Here is a 6,724-nt window from a genome sequence, read left to right as displayed (position 1 = left end):
AACTAGAGCAGAAGCTTCGCTCATAGGAGAAACTTACACAGCCAAAAAAACATAAAAATAGTGAGGAATTTTTCAAAATGGAAAACGCAATCGTGTCCGGAATGGCCCAAAACCCTAGTCTACAATGTCAAAGTGCTCAAATCCGACCTCGGATGAGCAGTTTACAGCCAAAACAGGCTCCAAAAACCCCAAAAACACAGTTGCGGATGTTCCTCCTCTTATCTCCACTCTTTTTTTGGTCTTCTCTCTGTTTTTTCAGTTCCCACACTTAGATTTATTAGTTGGGAAACCTTGGCCTTTTAGATGACCTCAAACGGACCCCGAACATGCAAAAAATTGACCTCCAAGTGCATAGTTGTCACCTTTTTGCATCATTCGCACACCTGGCACTCAGCTTTTTCCAATAATGCATCCCACAACCACGTGAAGTGTCCCCAAAATATGGTCTTCATGATGACCTTTCTGCATAATTATCACAAGAAAACACCCACGTTGTGTCCACAAGTATTGACCCCATTGGACCTCCTGATGCCACTAGATGCCATCTGACGCACCTACTTACCTCATGTTGTCGGCCCACGGATAGCTTCCTCGAGAAGTTTTACACGCTACCAACTCCTCATTATTGTAGAAAAAACAAACTAGCACTGGTAACGATGAAAATCGATGCACTCTGTACATGCTGTCCTACCTGTACACATGTGGGCCCCACGTAACCACCTAGCTATGGAAAATGGGCAATCCTTTATTCGATGCACCATGCATGTGTATATACATATGCGCAATCCCTTGCTCCAAAAAACTCTTGACAACGATTTACAGACAGTCTTCCCAGATGACTGGTAAATGGGAATCACAATATTGTGTAACATTGTTGAGAAATCAACAATGTCCGGAATAACCATCGTGGTTAACTTGAAAAATCCTTAAACACCCAAACTGAGCCATGACCTCTATTGGTGCTTAGTAGACCCAAAAGTAATCTCATAGAGATACTGCACATAGAGTGCAAAATACTTCCTAAGCAACAACTTGATGAATACACATGCCGTTCCAAATCAGCCTTTGCTAAACACTAGGGCCCATAACACCTCGTGTGCATGCATTTAGCAAAAAACAGATCCGAACCTGTATATCCATGGTGATCCTAGACTTATGGCAAATGTGATGCGCTTAGCACACATTAAAAAGGAATGTAAATAGTTTTGAAAAGAAACTAATTACTTTCATTTGCAGTCTTTTGCAAGCCTTGCTGAAACTTCTGAATCACAATAAAAGATGAAACATTGATCACTTCTAGGTATAGACAATGAAACTTTTTCATTCACAACTTAGAGCATTGCTATATGTATAAACAACCATCTGTAATGTTGTTTAGCAGTAATTGTAGCTGAAAAAGTCATGCTAAGTATCCGAAATTTTTTTGGCCACCGAAATTGCTCCTGATACGTCGTACTGAAAATGTTCTAGAAAAATAGATTTGATCAGCACCTAGGGACTTTGTCGTGACACATATTTGAAATAATGGGCGCCAATGTTAATCCAGAGACTCATATTCTCCACATGTGGAATATGTCTCATGTAAGGATGTTTAAAAAAGAACATCCTGCAAGTACAAGATATACTTATGTGTGGAGGTAACTCTAAAGGCTCCCTGGCAAGAGTCAGAGGGAGCCTCATTCATTGCTGCACACTGGCTAAACCGAACTCCTTGCGTTCCTAGACCATTTTGTATCCCATGTGACAACATTGCCAAATTGAATCCTACAAGTGGATTCATAATAGCATAATGTACTTTGGACACTACGGCCCAAAATACTTGTTTCGACATGACCTTGGCATGGCCTTGGGGATTGAATTGAATCAAATGCACAGGAGTACATTTCCCCCCTGTGAAAAAACCAAGAAACATTACACTAGAAACCCTAGGTGTTGCCTTCACAATCCAAACCCGTTGGGTAGAGTCTACGTAGTCAAACGCCTCAGTAAGACCCTTTGTAGAAACTGCTTAACTAGCAGGTAACGATAACCAACCTAGTTAACCATTGTTAGGAATTTTTTGGGTGGAAATTAAGTTGCTAATCCATGCTAAAAAGCTTGCTCACCAGCCCCGAGTACATAGATGTACATAATGCTTTGAGTTTTTGGAGTGCTCTTGTAGAATTTATGTACAAAGGCTTGGTTTTGGTCAAGCTGTTGGTTGATGATGGTTTTTTTTAGAAATGGTATGTTTAGAAATTTTTGGATTTAGCCGGGGTAATCAGCTCCAAGCCATGCTTTACGGCGCTATATTTGGTGGTCGGGATCACCCACCGGCGCCTGAGAAAATGGCTCAGGTTGGAGGCAAAATAAAATTTCAGGTTTGGACATGGGGAAGTTGGGGAGAGCATGCCAAGTGAAAATGGAATAACCCCACATGGGGGGGAGCATGTGAAAATTGGAGGGTATAAGGGGGGGAGTGGGTACCCCCTAAGGGTGTATCAAAGGAGTTAATGGAGCTTCTTGGCCTTGCTTGAGAGGGCTCGTGGGATTTGGGGAGAGGAGGGGGTTCCCAATTTGTGTTCCCACTTCTTGGACAGGCGCGCTGCCCATTTTTTGGTCTCCGGACACTGTCCCCCCCACTTGCCTTGGTCAAAAAGTGGCCGGTGACAACCCATTTTTTACCCAAAAAAGGCTCAAAATGGACCAATAAAAAGCTACCTAAAGGGGGAAATGAAGTCGGCTAAGAGGGGAGAGAAAATCCCTTGGGATAAGAGCCAAAAAATCCCCCTTTAATAGCTACATTTCTCTACACACCTGCAGACACTTTCCAGAGGCCTCTTTTTTGGAGCTTTTTGAAAACCCCCGAACTTCAAATGCTTGTAATTTTCTCATTCCATATCGCAATCAAGCATATGCATGCTCTATGAACATCTATGTGAGCCCTCATGTTCTCTAATTATTCTAATTCCAAGTGTGGTTCCCTCTAGAGCTGTTTTTCTCCAAGATTTACAAGTGTTTAACACAGGTGAATTCGACGGTGCAGTTGTTGTTCTTTCCGACGGTGTGATCTGTGCAAGGCTATAGGGCCATTTATTTTCATTGTCGTTGGTAGTCCACATTGTTTTGGTGTCCCCACGGAGGAGAAATCCTCATGTGCTCCAACTGTTGCAAAATTTGTCCACTATGCAAGCAGAGAATGTAAAGGGGATGTGGGTCCTTATGGACAACCGCCCATGTATGTGCTATTTGTGGATAGTATTGGAGGCGGTCATTTAATTTGGATTGCAGCCTTTGTGAGGGTCATGAGGTTTTGTGAAGCCAAGCACTAGGGGTTGGGTTACCCAGTGTGAGGTGGATTAGGTACTGGAGCGATCCATTGACATCCCTTGACTTTTCAATGTCACATGTAAGTGTTTTTGTGGAAATCAGACATGGCAGACGAGTTCCCACAGTTTCATGGATTGCCTAATAAAAATACACAGACATTTATTGAAAAGTTGGAAGTCAATTGCTTATTGCGCAATATACTAGACTAATCTATATTGTTGTGGCTACTGGAATATAGTTTACAGGATGAGGCAAAAGTTTGGTTACACAATTTTGAGGAGTTGATGCAGGCACAAAACCCAGGGGTGGTTTTGGACTACAATCGTGTGAAGCAAGCTTTCCTGGCACAATACCGATCCATTGAAGCACCTGACAAAGTTTGGCATGAAATTTTGCGGTACACTCAGAAGGCTAATCAAAGCGTGGATGATTTTGTCATGCAGTTTACCCGTTTATGGGATAAATGGGCTCGAGCTTTGGGAAATGAAATTCCACCGGCCATGTTAAAGAAGGACCGTTTTGTAGCCAATCTCAAGGAAGGTCTGAAGTTAAAAGTTGAGCTCAAAAGGCCCACTACTTTTGAAGAGGTAGCCTCGATTGCCAGGGAGAAAGAATGGAAGGCTCAACGACTCCATGAGTACGACAAGGAAGTTCCTATGCAAGCTAATGGTGGCCGGGGTGAAGGAAATCAGGCACAGACTGGAGTCCCACCCACTCAAAGGGCTGTAGACCTTGGGCAATTACAACGTAATATGCATGACATGATCAACATGATGCAAGAATTATAGATCAATGTCCTTGGAGGTGGAGGTGGTTGTGGTCGCGGTCGAGGCCGTGGTAGAGGAATGGCCCTGCTATATGAAGCTCAGCCTAGTTCTAATGCAGTTCGTGGACAGGATGGCTTTGAGCCACGGAAGGTTCATTCTAGCTTGTTATAATTGTGGGAAACTTGGTCATATCAGCACTCATTGTCCAGGACCAATAAGGATGGGAGGTGATATGTTTCCACTTCCTCAATAGATCCCTAACATGGCCAATGATTATCCATTGGATATAAGGGGAGATCAAGGTACTGGACAGGATAATCAAGCCTCAACCTCTGGTGGTCATGTGGGTATTGTGCGGGTAGAAAAGAAAGACGCAGATGTGATACCAGTAGACAAAAGAGAAAGGGAAGGCTATGCAACACCAGGGCCTAGTCGAAAGAAAGGGAAGGAGAAGGAAGGTGAAGATGAGAAAGCCAAGAGAAAGAGAAATCCTCGTAGATGATTTGAAGTGGCAGATTTTCCTTTGGGAGAAGGCCAAACAACTTACAGTTTAAAGGAAGACCTGATTGGGAGGAAAGTAGATTGTACTTTTGGACAGTTGTTGGTGCCCAAACTTAAAAGAGAGTGGAAGTCATTAGTGAATCCACAAAAAGAGCCGAAGCATGGACAAGTCAGAGTGTTGTCCGTGGGAGAGTTACCCGACATCTTTCATGTGGTGAACGCTTATCACAAAGGTGTGGGCATGGGAGAAGCCTACGTTGATGGAGGTGCTCAAGTTTGTGTGATCACACGGCCATGTGTCGAGAGACTGGGTCTCATCACATGCGGAAGCTCTGGGTTTCAGATTCGACTAGCAAACCATGCCAAGGTGAAATGTTTGGGGATGATCAAGAATTTGAAAGTTGAAGTCTTTAACGTGAAAGTTATGGTGAACTTTCATGTTATGTCAGTCCGTCTGGGAGCCTTTCCTCTCATTTTGGGACGACCTTGGTTGAAGCCGTTGGTGCTGTGCAAGATTGGGGCAAGGGCACAATCAGTGTGCATGGCGAGAAGGGTAAAAAGAGGGTGTTTGATATGACTACCAAACAACCTATGGCACTTGAAGATGTGATTGAGAATGATGAGTCCGGAACTACTAGTGATGATAGTTCTGAAGACTCAGAAAGTAGCACTACTTCAAGTTCTAGTGATAAGGGTGAAGTGTCATTCTTTTTGTTTAATGAGGAACAGAGAGAAGTTAGTGAAGTGCTACAATTATCAGGGAATATAAATGCTTCAAGCTGTTTAGAGCAACTTGAAGCGTTTATGCAACCTAAACAGGAACTCCCAGTGAAGAAAGAGTTGATTCAAAATATGCTGAGTACTGATGTGACAAAAGGAGAAAGAAGGGAGTACTTAGCAATGTTGGACATGTTTCCAAATCTTTTTATTACCTCATATCAGGAAATAAGGGGTTTTGTTGGGGATCTTGTGAAGATTGAGCTAGTTGAAGGGGCAAAACCAATCAGACATAAGTTAAGGAGGATGGGCAAGGAGCAGATGAATGCTTTAAAGGAAGAAGTGGATAAGCTTTTGGATGTAGGGTTCATTGTGCTAGCGGATAATGCTAAATGGGTAAGCCCTGTAGAGCAGTCACCCCAAAGAAAGATGGGCATTGGAGAGTATGTATTGATTACAAGCCACTAAATGCGGTGACCAAGAAAGATCCTTACCCTCTACCTTTTATTGATCAATTGCTAGATTCAGTGGATGGTTTTGAGAGATACAGTGTCTGTGATGTGTATTCAGGATACTTTTAGCTTATCCTTGCTCCTGAAGATAGGAAAAAGACTACTTTTATCACGTCATGGGGTTGTTTCTGCTTTTGTTGTCTTCCTTTTAGGTTGACAAATGGGCTAGGAGCCTTTGAAAGAAAAGTAGATTGGGTCCTTGCCCCATTTCTTGGGAATTTTATCAAAGGGTTCATAGATCATTTTTGTGTATACAGTTCAAGGAAAGAGCATTCAGAAGCTTGAAATGACATTTGCAAGGTATGATGAATGCGGGGGTCAGCTAAACCCCAAAAAATGTCATTTGGCGCAGCCAAGGGTGAAGCTTCTTGAACATGTGATTTCAGAAAATGGGATTGAGGCAGATCCAGAGAAAGTGGAAGCCTTATTATTGCTGTCATTCCCAAAGGATACAAGAAAATTGGCTACTTTCATTCAGAAGGTTAAATATCTGTCTGGATTCATACCTTTGGCATCACAGTTATTGTACCCACTGTAGAAAGTGGTTAAAAATGATCCATTGGAGTGGACACAAGACTATGAACAAGTTTTTGATAAGGTCAAAGAAGTTTTGAGCACACCGCCTATTATGCAAGCTCCTGATTGGGAGAAAGAATTTTATGTTAACCCATTAGTTGGAGATGATGCCATTGGGGCTATGCTATTGCAAAGAGGGAAGGAGTACAAGTATATGAAGACTGTTTATTATGCTAGCCAATTTAAAACCCCTCATGAAAGAGAGTACTCAAAGATTGAGTTGGTGATGATCAGTATGGTCTATGCTTGCAGACGATTCAGACATTACCTATTGCAAAAGTCGTTCACTTTTCTCACCAGCTATTCATTGCTACCTCAATTGTTTAATAACTCAAATATATC

This window comes from Adiantum capillus-veneris, chromosome 3 (genome assembly GCF_014529385.1).
Source record: "Adiantum capillus-veneris isolate H3 chromosome 3, ASM1452938v2, whole genome shotgun sequence".
Taxonomy (NCBI): Eukaryota; Viridiplantae; Streptophyta; class Polypodiopsida; order Polypodiales; family Pteridaceae; genus Adiantum; species Adiantum capillus-veneris.
This window is presented reverse-complemented; position numbering follows the sequence as displayed.